The sequence below is a fragment of the Nansenia antarctica genome (genome assembly GCF_963989245.1).
Source record: "Nansenia antarctica genome assembly, chromosome: 3".
In the NCBI taxonomy this organism is placed as follows: Eukaryota; Metazoa; Chordata; class Actinopteri; order Argentiniformes; family Microstomatidae; genus Nansenia; species Nansenia antarctica.
The window spans coordinates 85,170,234-85,187,440 of NC_137688.1; positions in this window are offsets into that span (position 1 = coordinate 85,170,234).

Consider the following 17,207-nt stretch of genomic DNA (forward strand, 5'->3'; position numbering starts at 1 on the left):
TTACATGGGAATACTATCGGACACTGAGATTAATCCTTCTCTACGTTTTCTTAGCAGTTTGGTCGAGAACAAGCTATTACCAAAAGACTATCTCAAACCAAATGACATATTCTCAACAGCCGCTTTAGAAACTACAGGGGGGGAGGGTAAGAGTCGACGGAAGAGCCAAATGTTGCCCACGTGTTTTCAGAGAAACTGAAAGTGGCGCTTTTCAGTTTCACATACGTCACAGTTATGGAAGCATATAGCTGACTTAATTCAAATGCTAATGCAATATGAGATTGCAATTGCATGTTCCACTTTTGCATGCATTCTTTCAGACAATATTCAAATTCAAATGCAATTCTAATGATTTGCATTTTCATTTTCATGTACCTGATGTGCACATTCGCTGTCAATATTAAAATTATAATGCAAAGCCATTTGACATTTAATTTCCAAAGTCATGCGCTGCTTTGTAGCTGACAAAATTCAAAAGTTCATTCTAATGTGCAAATGACTTTGCAATCCCAAAATAGCATATTCATTTGCCACTTTTGCCTGCGTTATTTGATATTCAAATTGTAATGCAATAATGTGATTCGCAATTGCATTTACATGTTCTGGGAAACACATCCGCTTTAAGCAAGCTAAAAGACATGAGGTCAGTGTCTCATCTGGTTCACCAGTGGTTCATCAGAAGAACCACTACAATTTCATTGTATAGGCAACTGTACAAGGACAATAAAGTCTATTCTATTCTATATTCTATACGCATTGTTCGTTATTTTTCTGGTTTAGATCGCTTATGGATTATTTTTGTATGTCGCCAAGTTTGATTGTTCTATTCAATAAATGCTCTAAAACGTACTTTTCATCTCAGCGGATTGTTTGGCGCATCATACAATTACCAGCCAGACCCTGGTTGCGTCTCTCAGCGACTTTTTACTTTGGGCTCTATCTATCTATCTATCTATCTATCTATCTATCTATCTATCTATCTCGCTACAGGTGTCATATAACCCTAACCCATATCCTGTCATATAAAAGTACCTTATTGAATCTCCAGGTAATGTAGGCTATTTCTGACATCAGTCACTTTTGCTGTCGTTAAGATACTTTATTTTTCTGTTTTGGTAGTCTGTCCAATGTGACACTTGCCCTCCTCCACCGGCCCTAGTTTTGGATCTAGCTTGCTGTTAATTATTTTCATGATAACTCGTAGCTAGCCAGCTATAACATCTTCATATACACCATACAGGCTAAATACTGATTAACAGTAGGCACTGATTAACAGTAGGCAAATGCCCATTGAACAGATTTATTTATTATCCTATCTTAAGAAAACGAATGTAACACTCTCATCTGGGGATTTACACGGCAAATCAAATCAAAGATCGACAAATCCCTGATGACAGGGAGATGACATATGACTGCTCTGATGAATCAACCCCTATTTCATTAATTTTCTCTATATAACGACGTCGATCATTGATCGGCAACGACACTATATAATAGTTTGCCTAACTGGCCATCGGATTTGGGCTCCTAATATCTACAAAGCACTACGGTTTTCTTATTTTATCGGATTAAAGGAGCAAAGACCAGAAATTTCCATTGACCGCCAGTCAAACTTCTACTCTTCTATCACCCAAAAAGGGGCGTGGACATTACGGGAGAGCAAAGTACCCGGATGCGTTTGAATTGCATAGAGAGTTTGAATTTTGTCCGCTACAAAGCGGATGTGTTTCCTAGAACATGTAAATGCAATTGCGTATCACATTATTGCATTACAATTTGAATATTGCATTAAAATGAATATGCTATTTTGGGATTGCATAGTCATTTGCACATTAGAATGAACTTTTGAATTTTGTCAGTTACAAAGCAGCGCATGACTTTGGAAATTAAATGTCAAATGGCTTTGCATTATGATTTTAATATTGACAGTGAATGTGCACATCGGGTACATGAAAATGAAAATGCAAATCATTAGAATTGCATTTGAATTTGAATATTGTCTGAAAGAATGCATGCAAAAGAGGAACATGCAATTGCAATCTCATATTGCATTAGCATTTGAATTAGGTCAGCTATATGCTTCCATAGACTTCTCTCTCTCTTCTGCTCTTCTTATTAGTGTCTAGGGCCTATTCCTGAATACAGTTACTTAAGTCATGTTCATAGCTTCACTATGCTATGAGCCTTCTGATACAGATTCAGACCATGAGTTTATTCATGCTGTTGATCCTGAAGGTGCTGAGACAATAAAAGTAAATGGCCAAAAGGCACGAGGCTTTTTAAAAACAGCTAAAGACTGTCCTGTATAGACAGGTTTTAACCCTAACCCAAACGCCTGTCTTTCTGTGTCCTGTTGATATTGTTGTACACTTGTTGTTTGTTACTTGTTCTTATTTTCACTTGTTTGCCTATTTTAACCTGCTATGACTTTTGCTCTTTAATTATGTTCTTGTATATGTAAAGCACCTTGTGACCCCTGGTCTGGGATAGGTGCTATAGAAATACATTTTACTTACTTACTTACTTACTTACTTACTAGATACAGGAAGTAGTAGACATTTCATTGGAGAAAATCTGTATAAGAGAGTATTGTCCAAAAGAACAGAACTGAAACCAACCAAGAATCGATTCTATGACTACTCCACTGAAAAGTGCAGGTTAATTTGAGGTAGAATTGAGATAAAAGATGACAAATATGCGATAGAAGGAAATGTTATGATTGCTGGCGAGGAGAACATGCTTTGCATTAAAGATCCTGAATGCTGGGTACATGTGAACACAGTAGGGCAGACAGAGTGATCCAGCAATTTAGCAAACGAATACCCATCGCTTTGTAAAGGTCAAGGTCATAAATATATGATTATATATTGTTTTTACTAGGCTAGGTAAACAGCTATGTGTTTTTATTCTAGCTGCCATTTTAACAAAGATGTGTGTTTGTTTTTCAAAAATTGTAAGTTCAATTTTAATTTTATTTAACCTTTATTTATACAGGGGGAACACACTGAGACCAAGCTGCACCTTGTCCACAATGTTAATACAATGTTAAAACAACACGTAAAAAATACAACACAGTAAAAGTAAAAACAGCCCAAGTCCTCTATGCAAGGTTCCCACGGGTCCTTGAAATCATTGAAGGTTTGTGAATTTGAGAAAAAAAAGAATCAAGGTCTTAAAGGTTTTTGAAAATAGACATGGGTCATTGAAAGTGCTTGAATTCCCCCCCCCTCTCTCTCTCTCTCTCTCTCTCTCTCTCTCTCTCTCTCTCTCTCTCTCTCTCTCTCTCTCTCTCTCTCTCTCTCTCTCTCTCTCTCTCTCTCTCTCTCTGTCTGTATTGCTTAACTTTACACATATTTCCCATTTTGCTGTGCTGTGGTAGAGAAGGCTAGAGACTCTTGTTGTCTGTGAGCGGATAGTTCCTATTATATAAATTCTCATCTAGATCTGAGAGAGAGCCCGACAGCGACAAGCTTTATTGTAGCAGGCTTCTATCTATTTACTACGGAGCCCCTCTGGGGTCACCTAGGAGAAAGGAAAAAAAAGAAGAGTAAACTGTGCGCACAGTTTAGTAAAATCCCTCCGCAAATCCCTCCGCACCTGACGTAAACTGCAAGGTTCAGAAATAGTTTTAGCATAGAGAGTACCATTTTCACCCACAAGAGCGCAGCGTCTAACCATTTATGGAGGCCTACATCGAAACATCAGATGATAGTGCAGCAGATTAATGAAATAATCGTTCGCTTGGTGATACAAGCACCAAATTTGGCACACAAGTGCTTTGGAACCTACTCTCTCAGAAAAGTACGGTTTCCACTTGAAAAAACAAAATGGCCACCATTTTTCAAGATGGCCGCCATTCGAAATGGATTCAAACAGCGTTTTTGACTGAATAATCCTATTTTGATGGCCTATACATTGAAATATATGTTTTTGAGTGTGAGAAATCCAATTCTGCATTTAGAATATCAAAATTATTGAATATTATGGTGATAAAATGGGAATTAAACTAAAAACACTCTCTTGGTGTTGTTTCCGATACGCAAAATACACATATTGCATTTAAGCAGTGCTACAAATTTATTTTATTTTATCATTTCAAAAAGGACACAAAATAACCAGAATGATTGAGCAATTTCCTAAAAGATGCATTAAAGACATTAGTTTCACTTTTGGCTATTGGACCTGTAAGCTACTTGTAGGTAAGGCCACGTAGAGGCTGTCTTTGTCTTTTTTTTTGTATTTTGTATTATTATTATTTTTAATTTATTTATTTTTTTTATTTTTTATTTATACTGTAGTTAGCGGAAACACAGAAAACATGTCCAAGCATAGGCTGCATTGTACAATTCTGAGCAAAACATGGCTGGCAATCATGGCTGTTTCTTCTTTTAGTCCTCACATTCACAGGCACACAACTGGGTACACTTCAGGCCGAATCGATAACATTTGCATCGTCCTCTGCATTCAGTCTTGCAGCCGCATTTCGTCAACTGCTCACACGTCTGAACAATCAGTGGAAGGGTTGTCCAGACCACTTGCCAGACCTCACCATCTTTTTTCCAGCCCCAGTTGGCAGGGCTTTCAATTTGCATTTTGCACACTGTTGCCTGGCCCCATATGCAGGCAGCTTGGAAGGCAGACCGTTTCACATGCTGAACGAGGGATGCGCTTGTCGGTGGAATGGCATCATAAGACCTTTGCTTCCGCGCAAATAATTCTAGTCTTGCCTCATCAACCTTGCCTGTAGTGCTCTGCTTGTCATAAATGGTGATGACAAACTTCTCAAGGATGTTGATGTCTGAATTTTCTATGATAGGTGGGTACTGACTGAGCTTTTTGAAGACAGGGCTCACTTCAGGGCAAACCTCCCATGCTTGCCATGCCGTTTTTTTGCCTTTGCCACGAAAAGCTGACACAACATCACAGCCAGTGAAGGCGTGAAAGAACAGCATGCCACTGGATTTCTCTGGGCCAAGAGAAAGCACCATGTCATGGATAGGCAACCACTTAATGGACTGACCTTGGCCAAATTCTACCCAAAGCCTTACTAAGCCTGCATCCTGAAGAGTCGCAAAAACATTGACTGCAACAACAAGAATATCTGTGTCGCATGCCTTGATCAACACAGACTTCATCTGTTGCTTGGCTGCATGAAGAGTATGTATGAAGATTCTGGAGTCAGCTTCCTCATGGTTACATGGACTTAAGCCTTCAAGGCTGATGGGCTTGTTTGATAGAGCCTGCTCCCCTTTGGTCACAACTATGACATTGTTGGGACACAGGGTCACTATCTTGTCGGCTAGGAACATGAAGAGCTCAGTCTTGTTGTTGCTGTCTCGCAGGAAGCTTTTCCAGTTGGGTGGCAGTTTGTTTTTGTCTGTCACTCTTCGTCGACCTCCCATACCTCTGTTTGACCTAGTTTCAGCCTTCAGGCTTGAAGTCCAGTAGACATCAAAAATGATATCTGTTCGCTCATACTTTGATGAGTAGGTCTGGATTTTTGGAACTACATCCTGGACAGCATATTCCTCAAAGGTCTTTGATGTCGTAGGAGACAATGAATGCACAAGAGAGGAACCATCAATGATAAAGGCATCACATTCTGGTTGTTTGTCAGGAGGAGAAATGGTAGCTTCCAGAATTTTTGAAAGCTGAGACTTCTGGCCAGAGTGGAGTTTCCCTGTGTCACTCAGTGCAGCAGGGAAAGGTTGATTCTCATGCTTAAAGAACTCAAGCAAGTCACACTCTCGTGATTGGCACGATATAAAAAGCTGCGAGAACAGACGACAGTCATCTTTGAGTACCTGCTTCTTCATGTCACTGGAAGCTGCAGCTGCCTCTTGGCGAAAGAAGTCGGCTTTGTTCTTTTTAATGGGCTTATAGAAGGAACCCTCATCCCCCAGACCATTGAAAAAGTCTCTGAAGGCAGCTTGACCTTTCTCAAAGTGAGTTCTTACAAGCTCAGCAGCACTGGGATGTGCGATGGTTTTTGTGTCCAATGTGAGCAGATCTTTGGACTCTTCCTGGAAAGGATTGCCCAGATCCTTCATCACATCAAACAACTTTTGGACCTTGTCAGTGAAGGACTTCTGAGAATGACTGGTCTGCTCATGATGCCTGACATCTTTGTTTGCTTCTTTGACTTGAGATGCCAACTCATACTGGTTGACTAACTGGCTAACTTCTGGTCCAGACACCATCCACCGCCTCAGTGCAGATGGATCCTCTGTAAGGCCAATGGCACCACCATCACCTTTAACAACTGCATTGGCCTGCTCGTGAGCTTGGTCAATGGGTAAGCCTGAGAACTCCCTGTGAGTCTTGTGGACCACAAACTTTCCAAGCTGAAATTCATGGAAAACCTGAGGATGAGTTTGCTCCAAAGACGCCATGTCTCTGAGGTGGATGGGGAGCCATCGATCATAGTTCACATTGTTGTTTGCAAAGAAGAATGGAATTAGAGCAGACAGTGCTTGACAATACAAGTTGAAGTTAGCTTCTCTGAAAGATCTGACCAAAGAGAAAACCACCAATTCCATTGACAACACAAGCTCCCAGAATTGAAACTGGGGGCTCTCCTCCCTGCGTTTCTCACACCAGTCACTGAAATTCAGGGCTCCTTCATTCTCCTCTGCACAATGGTACTCATATGCTTCCTTTCGGAGCATGTAGAGACAGCATGCTGTAACTTGGTGCATTAGGCGTGTTCTTGTGACACTTGAGGCAGAAAGAAAGGAGTCAGCTTTTCCAGAAGAAGCTACCCCAGCCTCCACAAGAGCACCTGTCCACCCACTACTCTGAAGCAGGGTCCCCAGTGATCTGAATGCAGCCATCTCTATGTGGAGTCCACCAAACATTACAACAAATTTGTCCTCGCCATAGGCTACAGGTCAGGCCAGTGCCACTGGACTTGTTTGGCAAGAGCATAAATAGGCTGGTCTGCAGTTATCACGGGAACCTGGTTTGGGTTGAGGTGTGCAATAGCATCCCTGACTTTGTTCATGGAATGCCTCACTGTGGCAACAGAATGTGCCTCATCACGAAGAAGGGGCAAGAGTGAGGTAATGCCCACTTCAAATTCAAGACCTCGCTTCTTCTCTGCATGGTGGACTGAACCCCATGGTGAGTTTCACAGCAGTGATGTCGACAGATGGTTGACCACATCATCTCAATTAATGGTGATGAATGCTGCCCTTCAATTTAATGCAATATCTGTGATCAGACAGCTTCCAAAAACACTTATTTTGAGTTACGTAATAGCCACCATCTTGAAAACTGGCGGCCATATTGGAATTTAATTGACACAATTGAGTTCCAGTAAGGATACATTCATGTTGATGTTTGGACCATTAACCCATTTCTGTTCATTCAAGTTCTACTCCAAAAAACGTTATTTTGCATCTGATGAAGCGGCCATCTTGAAAAGTGGCAGCCATCTTGGATTTTCAGCTGGAAACCGTACTTTTCTTAGAAAGTACATCCTGGACATCATTTGTGCCCAATTTGGTGCTTGTATCACCAAGTGAACGATTCTTATGAAATATTGATTTAATCTGCTGCACTATGACAGTCATGGCCTGCACAGCTGAAATCAATTCACTAATCACCCAGCAGGCAGCTCACCTGTTCTATATCGTGGAGCTCCGCCCCATAGGGGAGCTCTGCTCCTATTGGTTTACCCGCTACCTAAAGTAGCCAATGACTGAATTTTCAATGTCTGCGCCCGCCTGGGGTGCTATATAAAGGGGCGTCCTTCGCTCCCTCATTCTCCCAAAAAGTTCAGCACGGGTTGAATCTGAAGACTGAGAAGGACGACTACTAGACTGGAGGACCCGCCAGCCTTTCCCTTCGAGATGGATCGTCCGCCGCCGATAAAGAAGTTTTTCCGGGACTCCTGCCGCTGCCGCTCCCTTTAGTCTGCAGTCCCACAGTGGAGGATTCAGTTCAACAAACACACTGTGGTTTTTAGTTTATAGTCTAAAGAGATCCAGGAGTTCAGAGACGACTCCAAAACCTTTCAACAACGCACGGAAAAAGACATTAAAACAATTATGGACCAAACAGCAGATCTGCGTGAGGACGTGGAGAAAACAGGAACACGTGTGGATTGTTTGGAGACACGGGTGAAGCAGCTGAAGCAGACAAAGGATCGAATTGATGAGCTTTCAGATCAGGTGGATTATTTAGAAAATAAATCCAGACAGAACAATATGTGTATATATAATGTCAAGGAAACAAACGGAGCCAGCAATATGAGAGTTTCTAAAAAAGCTAATTGCAGAGACTCTGGAGGTGCCAGGTGATATCAATTTAATCAGAGCGCACCGCATGGGCAACCAACAAACACTCCACTCGACCGCGGCACATGTTCGGCAGGTTCATACAGTCAGCATCCCACTTTCCCCAAATTCACGTTGTTGTAACTGGTAAGTAGACTAATGTTATATAACCTACATACATTACACGTATTTACATTCATCCAGGATTCTATTACTGTAACCGAATACCGAAATCTGAAGCAAGCCTACACTGACATGTTAGCAGTGTTGATAGCCTAGCCTAGGATAATGTTAGCCGACGGCCTGCCAACGCTTAGCTGTAGCCTACGGTACTGTATGTCATATCTAAGCCCGACGGTATATAGATATGACATACAGTTTCTAAATCATAGAGTAACGAGTAGCTAGTGGTAGACTGTCATTGATTTATGAGTCTAAACTTTGAGTGAAAATGGCTATCCGACATGCTGCCATTCCGACATGCTGCTTCCCAGTGTATTATTTCATTCTCATGCATTACTACGCTTTTATTAATAATGCAATGTTAGCTATTTTTGTACAAGTGCATTGATTTTCCTTCTTTTCTGCAATTGCATTCAACCTGTGGTAGGCTATGCAACCTGAGTGTTGTGATCAAAATAGAGCAATGGAATGATATTCCTCATGTGATAATTAGCGCTGATCTTGGTGAATAGGGCGGGTTTGGCAATGATGTTCATTTGCATGCGTGTGTGAGATCTGGCCAATATGCGTGCGTAATTGCAGCGTGCGTAATTGCAGTGTTGTTTTCCACATCTCGGCGAGATAGTTTTCTCAGACAAGGAAATAGAAATAAAAACAACGATTCAAAGTTAAAGGCGTACATATGTAGAGATGGAAACTAAAGCTGTCAGTCACTGAACGACACACTGAATAACAGGGGCCGGATTCACCAAGCGTTTTTAAGAACAAATTTGTTCTTAAGAACAACATTTATTCTTAAGACAAAACTTAAGAAGATTTGGTATTCCAGAAGAAAATCTTATCTTAACTTTAGTTTTTTCTTAACTTTCTTCTTAAGATTTTTCCTAAGATAGAACTTAAGAACAAATGAGATTCTCCAAAACAAAGTTCTTAGATTTCTTCTCAAATGTCTTATTAACTTTAAGAGAAGCTCTCACCTGTCTTAAAGCAGCTAAAGTGAAAGGTACGTCTTACTTGAACAATTTTGTATTGCATTTATTTGATTTTATTAATATTTAGTTTAGCCCTAGACAATGTGTTAATTCAAGTTGGTCAGAGTACTTTTGTGTGAATGTTTTGTGTGAATGTGTGAATGTCTATCACATGTTTGTATGTTTGAGATATAACTGAAATGGGCCTTTCAGCCTGTGTCACATGTAGGCCTATTCCTAGATTACACCACAATGTACTCAGAAAGTAAATCAAGGAGGCAGTTGTTGTATTTGATGTATACTACTTAATTAATCATTATGAACATGTTATTTAAGTAGGCCAAGTAACTGAAACAATGTCCTTACTATTATTTATTTTATATTCACATTTTAGATGGAAGTTCAAAAGAGAGAGAGAGAGAGAGAGACACACAGGTGTAAAAATCACAGTTCAAAATCTAAGAACTTCTTAAGTGAGAAAACTAAGAAGTTCTTAAGACATGGAAAAAAATGGTGAATAGCGTTTAAGAACATTCTTAGGAACATCTTATCTTTTTTCTTAAGAATTGTCTTAAGAATTATCTTAAGAACACTTTGGTGAATCCGGCCCCAGAACTGCAAAGCAGCCCTCACCACGGCGGGTGCTGAAAGACAGCGCCGCGCGCTTGGACGCGCGCACACACACACACACACACACACACACACACACACACACACACACACACACACACACACACACACACACACACACACACACACACACACACACTTGTCGGAATAGCGGCACTCTTGAAAAAAAAGGTGCAGTGCCACCAGTCCGACACCTAGTCGGAAAGGCGGAACGTTAACCCGAAACTTTGCAGTATCGCCATTCCGACCGTTAGAGGTCTATGTCGGAGTATGGCGAGCACCTCCCGCTATGGTTATACCTAAGTACAGGCTTATTTGCATTCACTCAGGATATTCAAACGTTCCAATTAGAACATTGAGTGTTAGGTTGTTGAACAATTGTCTGGCTAGCTACCAGCTCCCAAGCAGCAACGTTTCTAGATGAGATTTTGAAATTCTGTAGACATTTTTACCAATATATTGCATTAGGCTACACAGATGTTTATTTCATGTAGGCTACTTAGACTGGGCTAGATATTTTTGGATAAATTAAGATTACTTTAGTTATGCATATAGGGAGAAAATAGAATAATATAATTGAGTGGAATTGAATTTAGTGTTGCTAGGATTATAAATCAATGTTAAAATAACTGATGATCACTTAACTGTACCTTTTGCATGGTTACTTATGCAGTTGTCTGTTTTTCCTCCCCAGAAATTGATTCCCAGCGAACTTGTGCCAGTAGCCTTCCGCTCTGTAAGTCAGAAGTGTGTTTCTTTGATTCTTCCTCTCATCTCATCCATCTTAGCTGATGCCTCCCTACCCCTCACCATTTGTCTTTCCCTCTGTTTATTCACTTTTCACTACTGTTCAGTTTTGTAACTCAGAAATCTACAGTAGGCTATTACTGTAGGTATTCAAATACATTGTTGAGGTCAGGAGAGGTCTGAGTCCATCTACAGCTAGTGATGATGCCATACCTTTTTTTAGTCACTGAATTGTATTCTTTGATAGAATGGATGAGTTGGATAAAGAGTGGATCACCTTTTTAATTTACATACAGCAGCTTTACATACAGCAGCTCTCACAGCCTGCTCTACCCTCTCACAGCCTCCTCTACCCTCTCACAGCCTCCTCTACCCTCTCACAGCCTCCTCTACCCTCTCACAGCCTCCTCTACCCTCTCACAGCCTGCTCTACCCTCTCACAGCCTCCTCTACCCTCTCACAGCCTCCTCTACCCTCTCACAGTCTCCTCTACCCGCTCACAGCCTCCTCTACCCTCTCACAGCCTCCTCTACCCTCTCACAACCTCCTCTACCCTCTCACAGCCTCCTCTACCCTCTCACAACCTCCTCTACCCTCTCACAACCCCCTCTACCCTCTCACAGCCTCCTCTACTCTCTCACAGCCTCCTCTACCCTCTCACAGCCTCCTCTACCCTCTCACAGCCTCCTCTACCCTCTCACAACCTCCTTTACCCTCTCACAGTCTCCTCTACCCTCTCACAGCCTCCTCTACCCTCTCACAGCCTCCTCTACCCTCTCACAACCTCCTCTACCCTCTCACAGCCTCCTCTACCCTCTCACAACCTCCTCTACCCTCTCACAACCTCCTCTACCCTCTCACAGCCTCCTCTACCCTCTCACAACCTCCTCTACCCTCTCACAGCCTCCTCTACCCTCTCAGTCTCCTCTACCCTCTCACAGTCTCCTCTACCCTCTCACAGTCTCCTCTACCCTCTCACAGTCTCCTCTACCCTCTCACAACCTCCTCTACCCTCTCACAGCCTCCTCTACCCTCTCACAGCCTCCTCTACCCTCTCACAGCCTCCTCTACCCTCTCACAGCCTCCTCTTCCCTCTCACAGTCTCCTCTACCCTCTCACAGTCTCCTCTACCCTCTCACAGCCTCCTCTACCCTCTCACAGCCTCCTCTACCCTCTCACAGCCTCCTCTACCCTCTCACAACCTCCTCTACCCTCTCACAGTCTCCTCTACCCTCTCACAACCTCCTCTACCCTCTCACAGTCTCTACCCTCTCACAGCCTCCTCTACCCTCTCACAGCCTCCTCTACCCTCTCACAGCCTCCTCTACCCTCTCACAACCTCCTCTACCCTCTCACAGCCTCCTCTACCCTCTCACAACCTCCTCTACCCTCTCACAGCCTCCTCTACCCTCTCACAGCCTCCTCTACCCTCTCACAACCTCCTCTACCCTCTCACAGTCTCCTCTACCCTCTCACAGCCTCCTCTACTCTCTCACAGCCTCCTCTACCCTCTCACAGCCTCCTCTACCCTCTCACAACCTCCTCTACCCTCTCACAGTCTCCTCTACCCTCTCACAGCCTCCTCTACTCTCTCACAGCATCCTCTACCCTCTCACAGCCTCCTCTACCCTCTCACAACCTCCTCTACCCTCTCACAGCCTCCTCTACCCTCTCACGACCTCCTCTACCCTCTCACGACCTCCTCTACCCTCTCACGACCTCCTCTACCCTCTCACAGCCTCCTCTACCCTCTCATAGCCTCCTCTACCCTCTCATAGCCTCCTCTACCCTCTCACAGCCTCCTCTACCCTCTCACAACCTCCTCTACCCTCTCACAGCCTCCTCTACCCTCTCACAGCCTCCTCTACCCTCTCACAACCTCCTCTACCCTCTCACAGCCTCCTCTACCCTCTCACAGCCTCCTCTACCCTCTCACAGCCTCCTCTACCCTCTCACAGCCTCCTCTACCCTCTCACAGCCTCCTCTACCCTCTCAGTCTCCTCTACCCTCTCACAGCCTTCTCTACCCTCTCACAGCCTCCTCTACCCTCTCACAGCCTCCTCTACCCTCTCACAGCCTCCTCTACCCTCTCACAACCTCCTCTACCCTCTCACAGCCTCCTCTACCCTCTCACAGCCTCCTCTACCCTCTCACAACCTCCTCTACCCTCTCACAGGCTCCTCTACCCTCTCACAGCCTCCTCTACCCTCTCACAGCCTCCTCTACCCTCTCACAGCCTCCTCTACCCTCTCACAGCCTCCTCTACCCTCTCACAGCCTCCTCTACCCTCTCACAGTCTCCTCTACCCTCTCACAGTCTCCTCTACCCTCTCACAGCCTCCTCTACCCTCTCACAGCCTCCTCTACCCTCTCACAGCCTCCTCTACCCTCTCACAGCCTCCTCTACCCTCTCACAGCCTCCTCTACCCTCTCACAGTCTCCTCTACCCTCTCACAGTCTCCTCTACCCTCTCACAGCCTCCTCTACCCTCTCACAGCCTCCTCTACCCTCTCACAGCCTCCTCTACCCTCTCACAGCCTCCTCTACCCTCTCACAGCCTCCTCTACCCTCTCACAGCCTCCTCTACCCTCTCACAGCCTCCTCTACCCTCTCACAACCTCCTCTACCCTCTCACAACCTCCTCTACCCTCTCACAACCTCCTCTACCCTCTCACAACCTCCTCTCACAACCTCCTCTACCCTCTCACAACCTCCTCTACCCTCTCACGACCTCCTCTACCCTCTCACAGCTTCCTCTACCCTCTCACAGCCTCCTCTACCCTCTCACAGCCTCCTCTACCCTCTCACGACCTCCTCTACCCTCTCACGGCCTCCTCTACCCTCTCACAGCCTCCTCTACCCTCTCACGACCTCCTCTACCCTCTCACGACCTCCTCTACCCTCTCACGACCTCCTCTACCCTCTCACGGCCTCCTCTACCCTCTCACAGCCTCCTCTACCCTCTCACAGCCTCCTCTACCCTCTCACAGCCTCCTCTACCCTCTCACAACCTCCTCTACCCTCTCACAGCCTCCTCTACCCTCTCACAGCCTCCTCTACCCTCTCACAGCCTCCTCTACCCTCTCACAGCCTCCTCTACCCTCTCACAGCCTCCTCTACCCTCTCACAGCCTCCTCTACCCTCTCACAGCCTCCTCTACCCTCTCACAGTCTCCTCTACCCTCTCACAACCTCCTCTACCCTCTCACAACCTCCTCTACCCTCTCACAACCTCCTCTACCCTCTCACAGTCTCCTCTACCCTCTCACAGTCTCCTCTGCCCTCTCACAGTCTCCTCTACCCTCTCACAGCCTCCTCTACCCTCTCACAGCCTCCTCTACCCTCTCACGACCTCCTCTACCCTCTCACGACCTCCTCTACCCTCTCACAACCTCCTCTACCCTCTCACAGTCTCCTCTACCCTCTCACAGCCTCCTCTACCCTCTCACTGTCTCCTTTACCCTCTCACAGCCTCCTCTACCCTCTCACAGTCTCCTCTACCCTCTCAGAGCCTCCTCTACCCTCTCACAGCCTCCTCTACCCTCTCACAACCTCCTCTACCCTCTCACAGCCTCCTCTACCCTCTCACAGCCTCCTCTCACGACCTCCTCTACCCTCTCACAGCCTCCTCTACCCTCTCACAGCCTCCTCTACCCTCTCACAACCTCCTCTACCCTCTCAGTCTCCTCTACCCTCTCACATCCTCCTCTACCCTCTCACAACCTCCTCTACCCTCTCACAGCCTCCTCTTCCCTCTCACAGTCTCCTCTACCCTCTCAGAGCCTCCTCTACCCTCTCACAGCCTCCTCTACCCTCTCACAGCCTCCTCTACCCTCTCAGTCTCCTCTACCCTCTCACAGCCTCCTCTACCCTCTCACAGCCTCCTCTACCCCCTCACAACCTCCTCTACCCCCTCACAGCCTCCTCTACCCCCTCACAGCCTCCTCTACCCTCTCACAACCTCCTCTACCCTCTCACAGTCTCCTCTACCCTCTCACAACCTCCTCTACCCTCTCACAGCCTCCTCTACCCTCTCACAGCCTCCTCTACCCTCTCACAGTCTCCTCTACCCTCTCACAACCTCCTCTACCCTCTCACAGCCTCCTCTACCCTCTCACAGCCTCCTCTACCCTCTCACAGCCTCCTCTACCCTCTCACAGCCTCCTCTACCCTCTCACAGCCTCCTCTACCCTCTCACAGCCTCCTCTACCTTCTCACAACCTCCTCTACCCTCTCACAACCTCCTCTACCCTCTCACAGCCTCCTCTACCCTCTCACAACCTCCTCTACCCTCTCACAGTCTCCTCTACCCTCTCACAGCCTCCTCTACCCTCTCACAGCCTCCTCTACCCTCTCACAACCTCCTCTACCCTCTCACAACCTCCTCTACCCTCTCACAGCCTCCTCTACCCTCTCACAGCCTCCTCTCACAGCCTCCTCTACCCTCTCACAGCCTCCTCTACCTTCTCACAACCTCCTCTACCCTCTCACAGCCTCCTCTACCCTCTCACAGCCTCCTCTACCCTCTCACAGCCTCCTCTACCCTCTCACAACCTCCTCTACCCTCTCACAGTCTCCTCTACCCTCTCACAACCTCCTCTACCCTCTCACAGCCTCCTCTACCCTCTCACAACCTCCTCTACCCTCTCACAGTCTCCTCTACCCTCTCACAACCTCCTCTACCCTCTCACAGCCTCCTCTACCCTCTCACAACCTCCTCTACCCTCTCACAGTCTCCTCTACCCTCTCACAACCTCCTCTACCCTCTCACAGCCCCCTCTACCCTCTCACAGTCTCCTCTACCCTCTCACAACCTCCTCTACCCTCTCACAACCTCCTCTACCCTCTCACAGCCTCCTCTACCCTCTCACAGCCTCCTCTACCCTCTCACAGCCATCTCTACCCTCTCACAGCCTCCTACCCTCTCACAGCCTCCTCTACCCTCTCACAGCCTCCTCTACCCTCTCACAACCTCCTCTACCCTCCTCCTACCCTCCTACCCTCCTCCTCCTCTCACAACCTCCTCTACCCTCTCACAACCTCCTCTACCATCTCACGGCCTCCTCTACCCTCTCACAGTCTCCTCTACCCTCTCAGTCTCCTCTACCCTCTCACAACCTCCTCTACCCTCTCACAACCTCCTCTACCCTCTCACAGTCTCCTCTACCCTCTCACAACCTCCTCTACCCTCTCACAGCCTCCTCTACCCTCTCACAGCCTCCTCTACCCTCTCACAACCTCCTCTACCCTCTCACAGCCTCCTCTACCCTCTCACAACCTCCTCTACCCTCTCACAGCCTCCTCTACAGGGCTCTACGCTAACCTTTTTCACTAGGAGCACATGTGCTCCTAAATGAAAAATGTTAGGGGCACACAAAGAAATTTAGGAGCACAGTGAAAAATGTAATTATAACACATTTTTATTAGTGATTTTGCAATTTTTGCACCAAAATCACACATTGGCCCATGCCTACAGCCCTACTAGACGCAGAGTTGATGGCATTGTATTATGGTAACTAGCTGTGTCAAGTTCTCCTGGTTAGCAGCATGTTCATTCATTCATCCATGTCATGCCTGTCAGCTAGCAGCTAGCAGCCCAGCCAGGCTTTAGGGCTAGGTCTGTCAGCTAGCAGCCCAGCCAGGCCATGCAGAGGTCTGTCTCCATGCTGCCCACCTCCCTGCTGCTGGGTCAGGCTACATCAGTCACACACGGTGGCCAGACAACTCCACATCTAGGGGTATTAAACTACCCCACATCCAGATGACCAGTCCCCAGCCCCATGCTGCCCGGGGTGGTGACATGTGGAGGTGGCCAGCCCAGCACGGTGCCTCTGCGGCGGCTAGCTGTTAGCACACCACCATCCCCGGGGGTCCCACCTCTCTGCCACACTCAAGTACAACATGTTGCATTTTCATGCCATTAGGCAACTTGCTTCCTAGGGTTTCCTAGGATTAGAGATGCATTTGGGACTTCCGGTGGCGCGCGAACAGAGATGGCAGCCTGATAACAGAGCTCCGGTGTCAGCCTTAAATTACCCCTAATTCAAGATATTTTATGCACTCGAATTGATATATATCAACGTAATGATGGAGGGGGACAAATATAAGAGAAAGGGTACTGGGGTCCGAAAGCCATCTGAGAGAATAACTGAGAAAGACGGAGCAGCTAGCAACAGAGCTAACGTTACCCCGACGGAACAAGATGGAGGCTTGAGAGAGAATGAAACGCTGGACTCGATTCGTAAAGTGGTGAGCGAAGTCGTGAATGCGGGTATGACAACTTGGAAAGCTGAATTGAAAAAGGACTTTTCCGAATTCCTCACGGATTTCCGAGAGGACATTAAGAAACAAATGGATGAACTCACGACAGGAGTGAACCAGCAAATCCAAGACGTGATA